The sequence below is a fragment of the Lampetra planeri genome, chromosome 23, assembly GCF_965212315.1.
Source record: "Lampetra planeri chromosome 23, kcLamPlan1.2.h2, whole genome shotgun sequence".
Classification (NCBI taxonomy): Eukaryota; Metazoa; Chordata; class Hyperoartia; order Petromyzontiformes; family Petromyzontidae; genus Lampetra; species Lampetra planeri.
The window spans coordinates 3,446,648-3,465,861 of record NC_136129.1 but is presented as its reverse complement, the minus strand read 5'-3'; positions in this window follow the sequence as shown (position 1 = coordinate 3,465,861).

Sequence of the window (19,214 nt, the reverse complement as noted above, 5' to 3'; positions counted from 1 at the left end):
TGTCTCCCCCGCAGTCACGATGTTTACTACACACCGCACCGGCTACTCGTTTGAGGCTGAGTCGACCTAGGGCAGGCCCCGCGACCGCTTCAAACAATCGTCACAGGGTGTCTGTCGGCCGTGAGCGGTGAATCGAACCCGGGTCGCCAGGTTCGTAGCGCGCTAACCGCTGCGCCACCGCTCCCCACACGCGCTGAGAGAGAGAGACACGATTGAATACATGAACAAGTGCGTCCGCACACGGTGGGGGGGGGTTGGCACGAAAGTGAAAGACGCGAGTCGCGTCGCTAGTTGTAGTTTGACAGCAAGAATTGCTCAGCGTGCGAGGCGCGGTGACCTTGCTTGACCCGACTTAGCCGTCGCCGAGTTGAGAACGCGCGTGGTGCTGGAGGATGACAAAGTGGGGGGCGGGGGGGGGGGTCAAACAGAATAATTGGCACGCTTAATCGATGAGTGTTTGGCAGCAGAGGTAAAGGCGCGGCCCTGCAACGGCTCGCTCCGTGACACTGCTGGCGGATGTGGGGTGGGGGGGGCGACACTGCTCGAGGGAGGTCCAGAGGAACCATCTTGCTCGCTTGCTCCTCGGTGTTTGAACAATTTCGAGTGGGGTGAGAGAAGAGGTGAGAGACAGAGGCGTTCTGATGCGAGAGAGAGAGAGAGTGAGCGAGAGGGGTTAGAGAGAGAGGGGGGGCAGAGACAGAAGGGGGGGGGGGGAATTTACATAAAGCAAAGATAAAAAAAAACGAAATGATGAACGAAGCAAAGTGCCGACTACACCGAGCATCTTCTTGTTTCCTCTGATCGTAAAACAAAAGAGAGACAGAGAGGACGACTCAGAGAGAGAGAGGGCGACTCAGAGAGGGAGGACGACTCAAAGAGAGAGGACGACTCAGAGAGAGGACGACTCAGAGAGAAAGGACGACTCAGAGAGAGAGAGAGAGAGGACGTCTCAGAGAGAAAGGACGACTCAGAGAGAAAGGACGACTCAGAGAGACAGAGAGGACGACTCAAAGGCGCCATGAGGAAGAACCACGGACGAGCGGGGAGGCAGCAGAAGCCACAACGAGGAGACGTCGCTGCCAACAATTGCTCAGAGCTCTGGAGTCCTCTTCATATGAAGATGGTATTGTTCACTGAATGACTTTACACCTGATGCTCATGGTGATATCCATTATTCTGCTACTGATCAAGGTGACCGATTCCGTTGCTACAGGTGTTGCCGTTCACGAGGATTTGGTGCTGCTGATGATGATGATGACGACGCTCGCCCACTCTGCCGCTGCTGGTTTCGCCTGCTGGCGATGGTTTTGTCCTGTTCTTGGTGCTGCTGATACTGCTGATGATGATGATGACGTTGACAGTGACGCAACACACACTCTGCCACTGGTGGTCTTGTCGCTGATGATGGTTTGGTGCTTCTGCTGCTTGATGCTGATGATGCTGATGATGCTGATAATGATGATGCTGATGATGATGTTGCTGATGATGATGATGCTGATGATGATGATGCTGATGATGATGATGTTGATGATGATGCTGGTGCTGATGATGCCGATGATGATGATGCTGATGATGATGCTGCAGATAATGATGCTGCTGCTGCTGATGATGATGCTGATGATGATGATGCTGCTGCTGATGATGATGTTGATGATGCTGATGCTGATGATGCTGATGCTGATGATGCTGATGCTGATGATGCTGATGATGATAATGATCATGATGCTGATGCTGATGATGCTGATGCTGATGAAGCTGATGATGATGCTGATGATGATAATGATCATGATGCTGATGCTGATGATGCTGATGAAGCTGATGATGATGCTGATGATGAATGCTTTGCTTCGCTGCTACTGAAGATTCTGCTGCTGCTGCTGCTGCTGATCATCATCACGATGGGGGCGATTGGTGTTGTCACGCAGGCGATACCAGCAGCAGCAGCAGCAAAAAAAACCAAACCCCGAAACAAACCGTCAAGACAGGTGAGACTAAATTTAACCTTTAGCTGCGCAGAGGACTGCTCCTACTGGCGGAACACCTGCGGGCGACTAATCCCGCTCGATCCCTCCCGTGACACCCGCGGCTTAGGAGGGGCGAGTTCCCTTCTGAGTAGTGGCTTAGAGACGAGGGGGGGGGGGGGGGTGGGGGGGGGGCAATGCGGTGCGCTCCCACACTCGTGCGACGCGTACGACGGTGCGCGGACAAAGCTCGCCACCAAAGACAAAGATCCACCCCCCCCCGTATAGCCTGTAGGGGCCAGTGCTGTTTGCGAGCACCTATGAAGGCCGGCACGGTGCACGAGGGGGTGGGTGGCCAACACCACGACCCGGCCGCCTGGCGATGTTTACACATCGCACGAGGTACTCACTTGAGGCTGAGTCGACCTAGGGGAGGCCCGCGACCAGTTCGGATAATCGTTTCTGGGTGTTAGCCGTGAGAGGGAATCGAACTCGGGACGCTGGGTTCGTAGCGCAGCGCTAATCGCTACGCCACCGCTCCCCACGAGATCACCACCATCATCCCCACCATCACCCACACCACCACCACCATTACCACCACCCCTCCACCACCACCATCACCACCACCCCTCCACCACCACCACTCCACCACCACCACCACCCCTCCACCACCACCATCACAACCACTACCCACCACCCCTCCACCACCATCACCACTACTCCACCACCATTACCACCCCTCCATCACCATCACCACCATCCCCACCACCACCACCACCACCTCACCACCATCATCCCCACCACCACCAACCAGCCCTCTACCACCACCATCACCACCACCACCCACCACCACCCCTCCACCACCACCACCATCCCCACCACCACCCTCACCACTACCATCACCACCACCACCTCACCACCACCACTCCACCATCACCACCACTCCACCACCACCACCCTCACCACTACCATCACCACCACCACCTCACCACCACCACTCCACCACCACCACCACCCCTCCACCACCACCATCACAACCACTACCCACCACCCCTCCACCACCATCACCACTACTCCACCACCATTACCACCCCTCCATCACCATCACCACCATCCCCACCACCACCACCACCACCTCACCACCATCATCCCCACCACCACCAACCAGCCCTCTACCACCACCATCACCACCACCACCCACCACCACCCCTCCACCACCACCATCCCCACCACCACCCTCACCACTACCATCACCACCACCCCTCCACCACCACCTCACCACCACCACCACCTCACCACCACCACTCGCCGGGGTTTGTCGCGCAGCTCGGCTCACCGTTGCACTACCGCTCTCCCGCGCCGGGCCAGGTGCACACACGCACACGTTCACACGAAGGTCAGCGGAAAGGTCAACAATCTCGGCGTGAGGAAGGTCAACGTCGCTGTGTGTGTGAGCGAGGCACGTGCCGCGCCTGCTTGCCGCACCGGGTCACCGAGGTGGGGGTCACAGAGGTGGGGTCACAGAGGTGGGGTCACACAGGTGGGGTCACAGAGCTGGGGTCACAGAGGTGGGGTCACAGAGGTTGGGTCACAGAGGTGGGGTCACAGAGGTGGGGTCACAGAGGAGGGGTCACAGAGGTGGGGTCACAGAGGTGGGGTCACAGAGGTGGGGTCACAGAGGTGGGGTCACAGAGGTGGGGTCACAGAGGAGGGGTCACAGAGGTGGGGTCACAGAGGTGGGGTCACAGAGGTGGGGTCACAGAGGTGGGGTCACAGAGGAGGGGTCACAGAGGTGGTGTCACCGAGGTGGGGTTACAGAGGTGGGGTCACCGAGGTGGGGTCACAGAGCTGGGGTCACAGAGGTGGGGTCACACAGGTGGGGTCACAGAGCTGGGGTCACAGAGGTGGGGTCACAGAGGTTGGGTCACAGAGGTGGGGTCACAGAGGTGGGGTCACAGAGGAGGGGTCACAGAGGTGGGGTCACAGAGATGGGGTCACAGAGGTGGGGTCACAGAGGTGGGGTCACAGAGGAGGGGTCACAGAGGTGGTGTCACCGAGGTGGGGTCACAGAGGTGGTGTCACCGAGGTGGGGTCACAGAGGTGGGGTCACAGAGGTGGGGTCACAGAGGTGGGGTCACCGAGGTGGGGTCACAGAGCTGGACCGTGCAGCAGAGGCTCTGCGTGGCTGCCGCGGGGCCCGTTCGGATCTCAGTATTCGCTCTTGCTTCTGGTGCTACTCCGGCTGCTGATGCTGCTGCTGTGGCTGATGCTGTGGCTTCTCCTGCTGCGGCTACTGCTCCTGCTGCTGCTGCGGCTACTGCGACTGCTGCTTCTGCTCCTGCTGTTGTTGTGTACAATATATCATATCGCGTCGAACTAGCAGCCACATCGAACTGAGAGCCCGACCTCTGCTGACGATGAGACTCCTTGCCTGTACACACCTGGGCAGGTCCACAAGATTGGTTCAAGCGAGCCCCTCTGCTGCTGATGATGATGATGAGACACCGCGTGTCGAAACCAGTCTCGAACTTTGCTTGAGTCGAACCGATGCTGGTGAAACTGTGCACTCCCACAATGTCGTGGTGCTGATGGGATGTGTAAACAATGGCGGGGCCAGGATTTTCAGTAGGGAGGGGGCAACCTCTACCAGCAATGAAAAATGATAGTGGAGTTGTTAGTAAGTAAGGAGTTGTTAGTAAGGAGTTGTTAGTAAGTATGGAGTTGTTAGTAAGGAGTTGTTAGTGAGTAAGGAGTTGTTAGTAAGGAGTTGTTAGTGAGTAAGGAGTTGTTAGTAAGGAGTTGTTAGCGAGTAAGGAGTTGTTAGTAATCGCGCTCGCTGAAGGTGAATGCCTTCAGCAGGTAAGTCGTGGACTGTTGACGCAACTGCGCACAATTCTGTGAGTCACTTATAACCGCTTTGCCGTTACTTATTGCCAATTATGGACTCAGACTATTGTCCTATCATCTCATAGAGTCCCTGGCACGTAATGATATGCTACACAGTGGCAGTGGGGGTCGCAAAATGCCGATTTATTACTAATGAACCCCAATGATCCGATAGAAATTAGGGATTTCGATCGGATCATTGGGGGGGGGGGCACGTGCCACCCCCCCCCCCCCCCCCCCCGCCAGTGTGTGTAAACATATAGATTTAAGTACAGTAAAACCTTGGATTGCGAGCATAATTCGTTCCGGAAACGTGTTTGTAATCCAAAGCACTCGTATATCAAAGCACTCGTACATCAGTTGTGATCACGTGACGCTCGGCAGACAAAGCGTATATACACGTACTGCTCGTGTTGCAAGACCTCGCTCGTTTATCAAATTCATATTTATTTTAAATGTTTGCTCGTCTTGCAAAACACTCGCAGACCAAGTTACTCGCAATCCGAGGTTTCACTGTAGTTCTTAAGCGGAGACACGGGAATGTGATTGAGTCGCATCTTTTGCGAATCCACGTCATATACATTTGCACAATTACGTAGCAAAGTCACCGTTATCATCGTATAGTAGTAGTAGTAGTATTATTATATCTCCGTATATTGGGCTCCTAGAGGCATATGTCAGCAAAGAAGTTCGATGACTGTGCCGTGCTGATGAGTCCCAATGCAGACGAAACCGCCCGAGAGCGGTGTCTGTGTCACTCTTGCCTGTGGGTTGAGGAGGGCCGCATTTTGTCGGTGGCACGGTCCACACACGCTCAGTTCCGCAGGAGATGATGGTCTGGACAAGGCTGCGAGGCTTTTGTGCATGCGATGCGGAGATCTGTGTGGTTGATAAGACGCACCCTTGAACTTGAACCCAGTATCAATAAAGTTATACACACGCGCAGGTACCGGAATATAAGACGCACCTGAAGCTTTCGCCCGATATCAATAAAGTTATACACACACGCAGGTATCTGAATATAAGACGCACCTGAAGCTTTCGCCCGATATCAATAAAGTTATACACACACGCAGGTACCGGAATATAAGACGCACCTGAAGCTTACGCCCGATATCAATAAAGTTATACAAACACGCGCAGGTACCGGAATATAAGACGCACCCCCCCCCCCCCCCAGCCAACCCTTGGAGGGGGGGACGTGCGTCTTATAATCCGGTGAATACGGCCATGCGACAGCTCATCCGGCCCCGCAGTGGTTGCTGGGAGCGAACGGTGGTGGTGGTGGTGATGGGGGGAGGTGGAGGGAGAGAGAGAGAGGGAGGAAGTGGACCGGCCAACCTCTAGGTCGACTCGGCCGCCCACACGCGCAATTTCACACGCGTCGCACATTGGTGGGGAGGGGGGGGGGGCGGGAAGGGGGGCTTGTGGGGGGGGGGGGCTCGGAGCGTCGCGGGATTAGGAGAGGAAAGAGAGATGGCGAGGTGGTGTTAGCTCAAGCATTCACCTGTCAATCACGTGGGGGCGGGGGGCGGGGGGGTGGGGGGGTGGGGAGGAGGAGGAGAGGGGGGCATGTGGAGTGGGAGGGGTGTGGTGGTGGTTTGGACAGGTAATTACCTGCATCGTCAGGTAAAGGTGAGATGCCATTAAAACGTGTGTGTGAACATGTGTATGGGTGTGTGTGTCAACATGTGTATGGGTGTGTGTGTGTGAACATGTGTATGCGTGTGTGAGCCCGTGTGTGTGAATGTGTGTGTGTGAACACGTGTATGCGTGTGTGAGCCCGTGTGTGTGAACACGTGTATGTGTGTGTGAACCCGTATGTGTGAACACGTGTGCGTGTGTGAACACGTGTATGTGTATCTGTGTGTGAACCCGTATGTGTGAACATGTGTGTGTGTGAACCGGTGTGTGTGAACGCGTGTATATGCGCGCGTGTGTGTGACGTGTAATTTCGTCACGAGGAGACAAAGGCGGCCGGGCGTGGTGCTGGCCACCCCACCACCTCGTGTGCCGGGTCGGCCCATCATAGGTGCTACTCGCTAACAGCACTTGCCCCAACAGTCTGTTAAGGCTATACGGGGGATCTTTGCCTTTGCGTGTCTGTGCGCGCGCGTGTGTGAGACCACGTGGGGAGCGGTAGTGCGACCCGAGTTGGGTTCAAGCTCACGACCAGCACCAACGCCAATGACGTTTATCTGAACCGGTCCTGGGCCTCCCCTAGGTCGTCTCAGCCTCAAATTAGTGCCTGGTGCGGTGTGTAGTAAACACCAGCAATGGGCGTAGTTCTGGCGGCCCACCCCCCTCATGCTAAGAGCACTTGCCCCCTGTAGCGTATTTAGGCTATCCGGGTGATCTTTGTATCTAGTGTGTATCAAGGTCATGGGAATCTCAAATCCTAGCTTCAATCGCATGGCCGTCTACGCGTGCATTTGGTCGATCCACCGTTGTATGTGTGTCCGTTTGGGAGCGTTATTTGACCATACCGCAAGGCCGTAGCCATGGAGTCAACATTGGGGGGGACCAAATCTCCCACGGGGTCTGGGGGGTCCCCCCCCCAGAAAAAAAAATCTCAATTTGAAAACGAATTTCCTGCCTAAAATATTTAAATTCACTAACACATGGGATTGATCTTGTTGGTTCTTTCGGTAAAGTCACGTAGAAGGGAAATAATAAAATAATAAAAATAAAACATGATAAAATAATTCTTACGACGTTTCGGCCACAACGCAAGCAGCCGTCCTCAGGTGAAGACCAGGTCTGTCGGGGAGACAGCGTCTGAATATTATGTTTTATTTTTATTATTTTATTATTTCCCTTCTACGTGACTTTACCGAAAGAACCAAGAAGATGAATCCCTGCAGTCACGAAAGCTTTACATCGAAACATAGGATGGACTTTTTATTTTTTACAATAATGTCTAATAGTGTATTGTATTACATTGCTCTATTTTTTTTCCTTTTCTTGTTTCATTGTATGTAATGGCAGAGATTAGGGATTAATAAAGTACAACCATAGCCGCAATCACATAAACAGAAATCTACTTTATAGCAATATATAGGGGGGGGGACATTTTGAGCATATTTGAATATTGGGGGGGATGTGTGCCCCCCCCCCCCCAATATTGCCATACATCATCACGCTGGTCACTATTGAGGTTATGAAAAGGGTGGAGAGAGGGGGGGGGGGTCATGACTACTGCTGTCGGCCGTGGCCCGGAATCGAACTCGGTGCTTCGTGTTCGTAGTCCACTAACCAATGCACGACAGCTCCCCAAGTCTATACACACGTACATGTACAAAGACAAGATCCCCCGTATAGCCTGAACAGACTGTTGGGGCACGGTACACAAGTTTCAAGTTCATGTATTAGGTATCTAGCCCTATGAGCCATTCGGCTCTTGAATCGGGTGCAACCGCAACAAACAAAAAAAACAAAAACATGAACTAGAAAACATCTTAAAGTGAATATGTGACTAAGTGCAAACAGAAAATCCAAGAAAAGACAGCTAAACATTGCAGAAAAAGGACCGTACACCAACGCTGCGTGCAAAAATCCGAGTGGGATGCAAGTCAAACAACAACAACAACCACCACAAGACAACTTAGATTAAGGCCATCAGTCTAACTCTGTACTACAACAAACAAACATGGCTAAACCAATACACAAGGGGGTGGGGTGTCCAGCACCACTCCCGGCCGCCTTTGTCTCCCTCGTGGCGATATTTAAACACTGTACCGGAGTACTGTTTTTTTGTTTAAGCCCGACTCAACCTAGGGGAGACCCAAGGACTGCTTCCGATATTCGTCTGCGATGTTGGTGGCCGTGAACGGGAATCGAACTCGGGGTTTTGTCGCGCAGTGCGCTAACCACTGCACCACCGCTCCTCACATATATAACGAGAGAGAGAGAGAGAGCGAGAGATGAGAGAGAATGTAGAACGCGAGTAGAGCGAGATAGAGTAGAGAAAGAGGAGAAAGACTTTTTGACTTTTAAACAACTTTTATTGCCGCCAGCAGGAACAGCACTGGAGGCGATTCCAGCAAACAAATGAACAAACGCTACAAATCCACGCGCTGTGGCGCTAAATGCACTGCGCACAACACGAAAGAAAAGTCACGTGGTGGCGGTGGTGGTGGTGGTGGTCATCGCACACGCCACGGTGACGAGCGAGTGCTTCAGAAGGTGAACACGAGAGAGAGAGAGAAGAGAGAGAGTAGAGAGAGATAGAGCGAGTACAGCATTTTAAACCAACCCAGCTTAAATGTACGCTGCCAAGCTTGGTGGTGCTCATTCAGACGCTGTCTTTCCGACAGACCTGTTCTTCACCTGAGGACGGCTGCTTGCGATGTGGCCGAAACGTCGTGAGAATTGTATTTTATGATGTTTTATTTGTATTATTTTATTATTTCTCTTCTACGTGACTTCACCGAAAGAACCAAGAAGACATTTTAAACCAATTTTATTGCTGCCAGCAGCAAAAGCTGCGCGGCAGATTTCGATTGCAAGTCGCGTCGAGTGCAGCACGTCACAATCACTACCCGCGGGCACGTGACACCACACGTGACACCGCACGTGACACCGCACGTGGCACTGCACGTGGCACTGCACGTGGCACCGCACGTGGCACTGCACGTGGCACTGCACGTGGCACTGCACGTGGCACCGCACGTGCCGCGCGCAACACAAACGGCGCGTCGTTTCGTCCGCGCCACGCGCTACGAATGAGCTCGTTGACAAGTAAACATCCAGCACGCCTTCTTGGTTCTTTCAGCACGCCGTTCGCGTCTGTGCAGAGGGCTTGACCGGCACGCCACCCCCTGCCTCCCACCGTTCAAAAAAGACACGCGCGCGTCCCCAGTATTGGAGTAGCACGCGTGCTCCAGCAGGAGCCGTGCCTTGATCAAGGCCTCACGACATGGGAGTGACACGCGTGCTCCAGCTGGAGCCGTGTCTTGAGCAGGCCTCACGACATGGGAGTGACACGCGTGCCCCAGCTAGAGCCGTGTCTTGAGCAAGGCCCTCACGACATGGCAGTGACACGCGTGCCCCAGCTAGAGCCGTGTCTTGAGCAAGGCCCTCACGACATGGCAGTGACACGCGTGCCCCAGCTAGAGCCGTGTCTTGAGCAGGCCTCACGACATGGGAGTGACACGCGTACTCCAGCTGAAGCCGTGCCTTGAGCAAGGCCTCACGACATGGGAGTGACACACGTGCTTCAGCCGTGTCTTGAGCAAGGCCCCTTGAACGTTGGCACCATCATAGCAGCCATCAGTGTCACCTTTGCAGCATCTTTTTTTCCTGGTCTTGTTAACTGACAACTTTGCTTGGGCACAGACGAAGTTTGAAAGATCGTGGCGCTTGTTTGCCAGGTGAGACACCAAGCCGTATATGAAACTACTTTTGTAAAAATGCACCTCCAGTCTCCTGAGAATGGACCTCCCAAAAGCCGGAACATTGGGTTGATCCGCGGACACACCACAAATACTGGTGGGGCAGATCTTCCCTGGCTCCGCAGAACGCACACGAGTACAGAGACAGTACAGGGAGTAGAGAGAGAGAGGGAGAGAAAATGAGAGAGAAGAGATGTTGAGAGTAGAGAGATGTCGAGAGTAGAGTAGATAGATAGAGAGAGATAGACTTTTTGACTTTTAAAACAGTTTTATTGCTGCGACAGCATCCACTTTGATTGGAAGTCATCGGCAATACGTTCAGTTTCATCATCGCCGCAAACAAACGGTGGCACATACGCCACACCGCTGCGGTGCTTTGATTCAAAGGTCACCGCCATCAAGTGCGTCAACATCCTCCCGGCGCGCGGAGGAAAACCGCGGCACGTACACCGCACCGCTGCGTGCACCACACCGGTGGTGAGAGAGAGAGCGAGCGAGAGAGATATCGATAAGAAGAGAGAGCGAAATTATTTTGTCAAGGCGCTCTTCCCCCCTCCATCCCAGCTTAAATAGTCGCTCCAAGCCTGGGGTGTGTCATTCAGACTCTGTCTTCTCGACAGACCTGCTCTCCACCTGAGGACGGCTGCTTGCGTTGTGGCCGAAACGTCGTGAGAATTATTTTATTATGTTTAAATGTTTTATTATCATTTTATTATATCCATTCTACGTGACGACCTTACCGAAAGAACCAAGAAGATGAATCCCTGCAGTCACGAAAGCTTTAAATCGAAATAAAAAGAGAGAAAGAGTTAGAGAGAGAGAGAGATATATACAGAGGCAGCGAGGCGGGTAACAGCACACAGCGCGTGGAGTTCCCAGGAGCATTCGTGGCCAGGCGAGGTTTCTGGCTACGTAGAGCGGCCGAGCTGTTACGTTCTGTCAGTGTCATGCCCGGACCATCAGCGCGGTCGTTAGGAGCGCCCTAATGAAGCGCCGTGACAAATGCACCGCGCTCCCTTTAATTAATCAGCCGCGAGTGGCGACGGACGCGTGGGTGGACGGAGCACGCTGAGTGGGTGGGGTGGGTGGGGTCAGGGGAGAGGGGGGAGGAGGAGGGGGGGGGGTCAGAGGGGGCGCGGGGGGTGGTGGTGTGGACGGGCTGAGGTTCGGAGAGGATCAGGGAGTTGGTTGAGGGTGTTTTGGGAACGACTACGGTGGGGAAGGAGGGTGGTTGCTGTCTCTTTCTCACTCGGCGTGTGTGTGTGTGTATGTTGTACGTATGTTGTACGTATGTTGTACGTATGTCGGGGCTTCTTTCGCAGCGTACGTGGGCTACCGTGCTAATTGGAGGTGCGCGGGATGGACAACACACTAAACACTAAAAGCAGGTCTAAATAATTCTAGATTTGAAGTTTTCGTGACTGCAAGGATTCGTACTCTTTGGTTATTTCGGTAAAGTCACGTAGGTAAAAAATTAATATAAAATAAATTACGACGTTTCGGGCGCAACACCTGAAGAAGGACGCTTGTGTTGCGTCCGAAACGTCGTGATTTAATTTATTTTAGTTTTTTTACCTGCGTGACTTTACCGAAAAAACCAAATAGTACAGTTCTAAATAAATTCGTTTTCAGTCTAGATTTAAAAGTGCATGGCTCCAGTGGCTTCGTATGTATGTTGAACTTCTTTCGCGCCGTACGTAGGCTACCCTGCTAATGGGATGTGCGGTGGGGAAGGACAACACACTAAACAATAGCATCAGTTCTAAAGAATATAATTTTTCAATCGAGATTTTTTTTAAAGTGCAATAGCTCCAGTGGATTCGTATGTATGCCGAATTTTTTTCGCACCGTAGGTAGCCGACCGTGCTAATCGGAGGTGCCGGGGGGCGGGGGGAGGGTAAGGACAACCAAATAAACACGACAACAAGCAGCGCTGAAGTAAGGGGTTTCGTGCGCGCACGTGTTAATTTTTCACGGGGAGCCGTGGCGCAACGGTAAGCGCGCTGCGTTTCGAACCCGAGTTCGAATCCCGCCCGCGACCACCACCACCAGTGACGATTATCTGAACCGGTCCTGGACCTGCCCTCGTTCAGTCATTCGGGAGACAAAGGCGGCCGGGCGTGGTAGCTTGCCAACCCCACCCCCCCGCAATTCGTGCCGGCCTTCATAGGTGCTCGCTAACAGCACTTGCCCCTATCGTGTTCTAAGGATACCCGGGCGGTCTTTATATCTAGTGCGCATCAAGGCCACGGGGATCTGAAATCCTCGCTTCAGTTGCAACGGACGTCTTTGTGTAACACTTGATCAATCCACTGCTGGATGTGTGTCGGTTTGTGAGCGTCGTTTGACCATACTTCACCACGCTGGTCACTCTTGAGTTCATGAAAGTCGGGGCGGGGAGTAGGCGGGGGGGAGAGGGGAGGGGGGGGGTGGTTGAATGTTGGTAGTCGACTCAGCCTCAAATGAGCACCTGGTTCGATTGTGCGTCGATATCGCCACTGGAGAGACAAAGACGGCCGGGCAAGCGTTGTGCTGGCCACCCACCCACTCCCTTCGCGTAGCCGTGTCCAGCCTTCATCGGTGCTATTCGCGAACGGCGCTTTCCCCAACCGCCTGTTGAAGGCTATACGGGGGACCTTTGCCTCTGTGTGTGTGTGTGTGTTTAGAGAGACTCACGCAGTGTATCATTTCTATCAACAGCATTGATCGGGGGCACAGCTGATTGATCATCGTCCCTCTTTGTCATTCATCACTGAAGGGGTCTCTGTCCCTGCTCAAGAGAATCCCCACCCCGCCGCATTCTCCCCCCCCACCCCTCATCCCTTCCATTGGAACTAATTCCCTCTGTTATCCCCACCATCCCCCCCCCCTCACTCAGCCATTCATCACTCCCACGCGATCTCTGTTAAACAGAACAGAAAGTAAAGTTTCACTTTGTGTGGTGGTGGTTGTTGTTGTTGTGGTGCTGGTGGTGATGATGATGATCGTGGTGACTGTGGTGGTGATGATCGTGGTCGACTCAAACTGAGCACCTGGCGCGGTGTGTAAGCATCGGCCACTGGGGGGAGACAAAGGCGGCCGGGCGTGGTGCTGGCCACCCACCCCCTCGTGTGCCGTGCCGGCCTTTATAGGCGCTCGCTAACAGCACTTGCCCCAGCAGTTTGTTAAGGCTATACGGGGCGGGGGGGGGAGCTTTGTCTGTGTGTGCGTGTCTGTGCGCGTGTGCATGGCTGTGTGTGCGTGTCTGTGCGCGTGTGCGTGGCTGTGTGTGTGTATGTGCACGTTTGTATGTCTGTGCGCGCGTGCGTGGCTGTGTGTGCGTGTCTGTGCATGTGTGCGTGGCTGTGTGCGTGTCTGTGCGCGTGTGCATGGCTGTGTGTGCGTGTCTGTGCGCGCGTGCGTGTCTGTGCGCGTGTCTGTGCACGTGTGCGTGGCTGTGTGCGTGTCTGTGCATGTGTGCGTGGCTGTGTGTGCGTGCCTGTGCGCGTGCGCGTTGCGAGCGAGTGCGCATGCGTGGCTGTGCGCGTGTGCGTGTCTGTGTGTGTGCGTGTTTGTGCGCGTGTGCGTGGCTGTGTCTGTGCGCGCGTGCGTTGCTGTGCGTGCGTGTCTGTGCGCGTGTGTGTGTCTGTGCGCGTGTGCGTTGCGCGTGCCCAGGGGTTCGCTGGGAGCTGTCGCCCAGGAGGCGACGCCAAGAGGCATGGCCCTGGGCGCGTGATGGACGACGCGGCGGGGTCCAGGCCATCAATAAGAATGCGCGGGGAGACCGCTTCATGCGGCACGAGGCACGGGATGGATGTGATCCGAGTGCGCGGGTCACTCATCATCACGGGCCGCCTCGACCACGCGGGGCACAAAGGCAAAGGTCCACCCGATAGCCTTTGGCAGACTGTTGGAGCAAGTGCTGTTTGTTTGGGCCGGCACTTGCCGGGTTTGCCCACGAGCACAAAGACCGATCGCCCGGCCGTCTTTGTTTTCCACGGTGGCTAGGGGATGTTAACTACCTTGCCTGGTCTACAGGAGGTCGTGGGTTCGATCCCGACCCTGACGCCTGCTGCTGTATATTTGGAGTTTGCGTGTCTCTCTCATCATCATCATCACGGGGGCTAGGAAATGTTAACTACCTCGCCTGTTATACAGGAGATCGTGGTTTCGATCCAGACCCTGACGCCTGCTGCTGGATATTTGGAGTTTGCGTCTCTCTCTCTCTCTCATCACAGTGGCTAGGAGATGTAAACTACCTCGCCTGGTATACAGGAGGTCGTGGGTTAGATCTCGACCCTGACGCCTGCTGCTGGATATTTGGAGTTTGCGTGTCTCTCTCATCATCATCACAGTGGCTAGGAGATGTTAACTACCTCGCTTGGTATACAGGAGGTCGTGGGTTCGATCCCGACCCTGACGCCTGCTGTGTATTTGGAGTTTACGTGTCTCTCTCATCATCATCACGGTGACTAGGAGATGTTAACTACCTCGCCTGGTCTACAGGAGGTTGTGAGTTCGATCCCGACCCTGACGCCTGCTGGATTTTTGGAGTTTGCGTGTCTCTCTCTCATAATCATCACGGTGACTAGGAGATGTTAACTACCTCGCCTGGTCTACAGGAGGTTGTGAGTTCGATCCCGACCCTGACGCCTGCTGTGTATTTGGAGTCTTCGTGTCTCTCTCTCTCCCCGTGGTCGCGTGGATTTTTCTCCGGGTCCTCCGGGGTTTTCCCTCCACATTTAGAACCACCAACATCACGCGTTTAGGGTATTTGGCTACAATACATGTCCACGTGATGATGATGATGATGATACGCCACTCCGTTGAGCTATCGTGTGTGATAACCAGGTCGCTTCTGAAAAACAAGAGCTATACAGCTCAGTAGTGTGCCTAACCTGGTAAAAAAAACATTGTTTTTTCCTCTTCTTGGTTCTTTCGGTAAAGTCACGTAGAAGGGAAATAATAAAATAAATAAAATAAAACATAATAAAATAATTCTCACGACGTTTCGGCCACAACGCAAGGAGCCGTCCTCAGGTGAAGAACAGGTCTGTCGGAAAGACAGCGTCTGAATGAAACACCACCAGGCTTGGCAGCGTATATTTAAGCTGGGATGGAGGGGGAAGAGCGCCTTGACAAAATAATTTGCATATCAAGAGGAATTTAGCATATTCATGGGAAATGCAGATATGGGATTAGTCACTACCACCACGTAATGGTTTAGTTACTGCAGCTACATACTATTAACATTCCTTCCCTTTTTTATTTTTATTATTTTATTATTTCCCTTCTACGTGACTTTACCGAAAGAACTAAGAAGATGAATCCCTGCAGTCACGAAAGCTTTCAATCGAAATTTAAACTTTGTTTTATAAACAGTTGCCTTCAGAAGCCGCTCGTGTTGCCATCGAAACGTCGTCGTTTTTTGTTATTTTCTTTGAAGCTATCGACGTGACTTTACCGAAAGACCCAAAGAATATTGTTTTCGTAGTTAACTAATTCACCACCACCGCAATTCAACTCACACACTCGGGAACCCGTGTTGATTCACTGCGGCTGGGACGAGCGGAACCCGGAGTCAAACCGATGCTCCGCGGCCACGTGGACTCCGCGTCGCGGACACGGAGCCCTCGTGAACCCCCCCCTCCTCCTCCCCCCCTCCTCCTCTCCGCCTCCCCCCCCCCCGCGGCTTCTGCCTCCTCCACCCCCTTCGCCCCCCCCGCCTCCGCCGCCCCCCCCGCCGCCTCCCCGCCCTCCTCCGCCCCCCTCCTCCTCCCCCCACCGGCGTCTTCCGCCGCCCCCCCCCCCCGCCTCCTCCCCCGCCTCCCCCCCTCCTCCTCCCCCCCTCCTCCTCCCCCCCCCTCCTCCTCCCCCTCCTCCCCCCCTCCTCCGCCCCCCCTCCTCCGCCCCCCCCCTCCTCCTCCCCCTCCTCCCCCCCGCTCCTCCCCCCCTCCTCATCCGCCCCCCCCCGCCTCCTCCCCCTCCGCCTCCTCCTCCCGCCCCCTCCTCCCCCCCTCCTCCTCCCCCTCCTCCTCCTCCCCCCCCTCCTCCCCCCCTCCTCCTCTTCCCCCTCCTCCCCCCCCCCTCCCCCCCCTCCTCATCCTCCCCCCCCCCTCCTCCTCCCCCTCCTCCTCCTCCTCCCGCCCCTCCTCCCCCCCCTCCTCCTCCCCCTCCTCCTCCTCCCCCCCCTCCTCCCCCCTCCTCCTCTTCCCCCTCCTCCCCCCCCCCTCCTCCCCCCCTCCTCATCCTTCCCCTCCTCATCCTCCCCCTCCTCCCCCCCTCCTCCTCCCCATCCTCCTCCTCCTCCCCCCCCTCCTCCCCCCCCTCCTCCTCTTCCCCCTCCTCCCCCCCCCTCCTCCCCCCCCTCCTCATCCTTCCCCTCCTCATCCTCCCCCTCCTCCCCCCCTCCTCCTCCCCATCCTCCTCCTCCCCCCCCTCCCCCCTCCTCCTCTTCCCCCTCCCCCCCCCTCCTCCCCCCCTCCTCATCCTCCCCCTCCTTATCCCCCCACCCGCCTGCACTTCAACTCGCGGGGCGCGCGGCCATAAAAAGCGAATCCTGTTGACGACGGAGCGCGCTCGACACAAAGAGGGCACGCTGCCTGGAGGGGAAGTGCTCGGGTGGGTGAGTGGGGTAGGTGGGTGACGGTAGGTGGGTGACGGTGGGTGAGGGGGTAGGTGAGTGAGGGGGTAGGTGAGTGAGGGGGTAGGTGGGTGAGTGGGTAGGTGAGTGAGGGGGTAGGTTGGTAGGTGGGTGAGTGGGTAGGTGCGTGAGTGGGTAGGTGAGTGAGAGGGTAGGTGAGTGAGGGGGTATGTGTGTGAGTGGGTAGGTGCGTGAGTGGGCAGGTGAGTGAGGGGGTAGGTGAGTGAGGTAGTAGGTGTGAGTGGGTAGGTGAGTGAGGGGGTAGGTGAGTGAGGGGGTAGGTGGGTGAGTGGGTAGGTGGGTGAGTGGGTAGGTGCGTGAGTGGGTAGGTGAGTGAGGGGGTAGGTGTGTGAGTGGGTAGGTGCGTGAGTGGGCCAGATGAGTGAGGGGGTAGGTGAGTGAGGTAGACGGTGTGAGTGGGTAGGTGAGTGAGGGGGTAGGTGAGTGAGGGGGTAGGTGGGTGAGAGGGTAGGTGGGAGTGAGGTACGTTGCGTGAGTGGGTACGGTGGGTGCGTGGGTAGGTGAGTGAGTGGGTAGGTGAGTGGTAGGTGGGTGAGTGGGTACGGTGGGTGAGTGGGTAGGTGGGTGAGTGGGTAGGTGAGTGAGGTAGTAGGTGTGAGTGGGTAGGTGCGTGAGGGGGTACGGAGCTGAGGCGGGTGACGGTGGGTGAGTGGGTAGGTGAGTGAGGGCGATTGTGAGTGCGCGGGTACATTGAGTGCGGGGTACGGTGAGTGAGGGGGCCGGTGTGTGCGTGGGTACGGTGGGTGAGTGGGTCGGTGCGTGGGTAGGTGAGCGAGGGGGTAACTCTGGACACGTGTTACTCGCGACCCCTGCCGAGTCCAGTCCCTCACGAACGCGCCGCACTCAAGCACAGACAACGGTCCCCCGTATAGCCTTAACCATATTTCTGGGGCAAGTGCTGTTAGCGCTGGCACACACTCATCACAAACACACACACCGCGCTCAGCTCCTCGGTACAACAACAACAACAGGCAGAGCCGCAGCAGCAGCAGCAGCACTGTTGTCAGCGTGGTTGCAAAACTGTCTGAGACCCCTGAGTTGATCCCCGAACCTGTGCTGAACCGTGACGTGGGGTCACGTGTTGGCAGCGTGGGGCCAGATGAGCACCTGGGCCCATTGACCTCCTCCTTGACCTCGTCCTCGTCGTCCTCACATTGACCTTCTTCCTTGCGGAACAGCGCGAGCCACCGGTGACGCAGATGTTCTCTCTCTCTCGCCTGGTGTGCAGGAGGATCGTGGCTTCGATCCCGACCATGACGACGACTGCTGCTGCTGCTGTATATTTGAAGTTTGCGTGCGTGGGTGTCTCTCGATGGGGAGCGGTGGTGTAGCGGTTAGCGCGCTGCGCTATGAACCTGGCGACCCGGGTTTGATTCCCGTTCACGGCCAACACCAGTGATGATTATCTAAACCGGTCCTGGGCATCCCCTAGGTCGACTCAGCCTGAAATGAGTAACCTGGTGCGGTGTGTAAACATCGCCACTGGGGAGACAAAGGCGGTCGGGCGTGGTTCTGACCACCCACCCCCTCGTGTACAGTTCCGGCCTTCATAGGTGCTCGCTAACAACACTTGCCCCTACAGTCTGTTAAGGCTATACGGGGGATCTTTGTCTTTTGTCTCTCTCTCTCTCCGTGGTCGCGTGGATTTTTCACCGAGTCCTCCGGGATTTTTGTCCTCTCCACGTAGAATCAACATGACGCCTTTTTTTACAGGATTTGGCTGCGAAACATTTCCACGTGGTAAGCCGCGTGGCTGAGCGATTGTTTGAGGCCAGGTCGCATCTCAAAAAAAATATCCACACAAGCTCAGTGGGGCCTTGCCTGGTAACACGACAAAACATTATGAGACCTCCTTTACCAGTGGCAAAATATAGTAATAGGTTTTTACCCTTTGAACTGGTACAAAAACTGACACCTTTATACAAGGCATCATGTTTGCTATAATCACAACACAAGCAGTCAAAATGCAAACAAAAAGAAACAACGCTGATGATGATAATGATATGCACTGTCCTTGAAGTTGATTGGTCCACACCAGAAACAGCTTTTCTTAGAGCCTAGTCTCCATAAGAAAAGTTGTCTCGGGTGTGGACCAATCAACTTCAAGGACAGTGTATATCATTATCATCATCAGAGTTGTTTCTTTTCGTTTGCATTTTGACTGCTTGTGTTGTGGTTATTGCAAACATGATGCCTTGTATAAAGGTGTCAGTTTTTGTACCAGTTGAAAGGGTAAAAACCTATTAGTACAACAAAACATTGTTTCTCGTTTGAGTTGATGGGTGGGTGGGTTTCAGACTGCTCGCTCGCCAATTAGCGACATACGAGGTG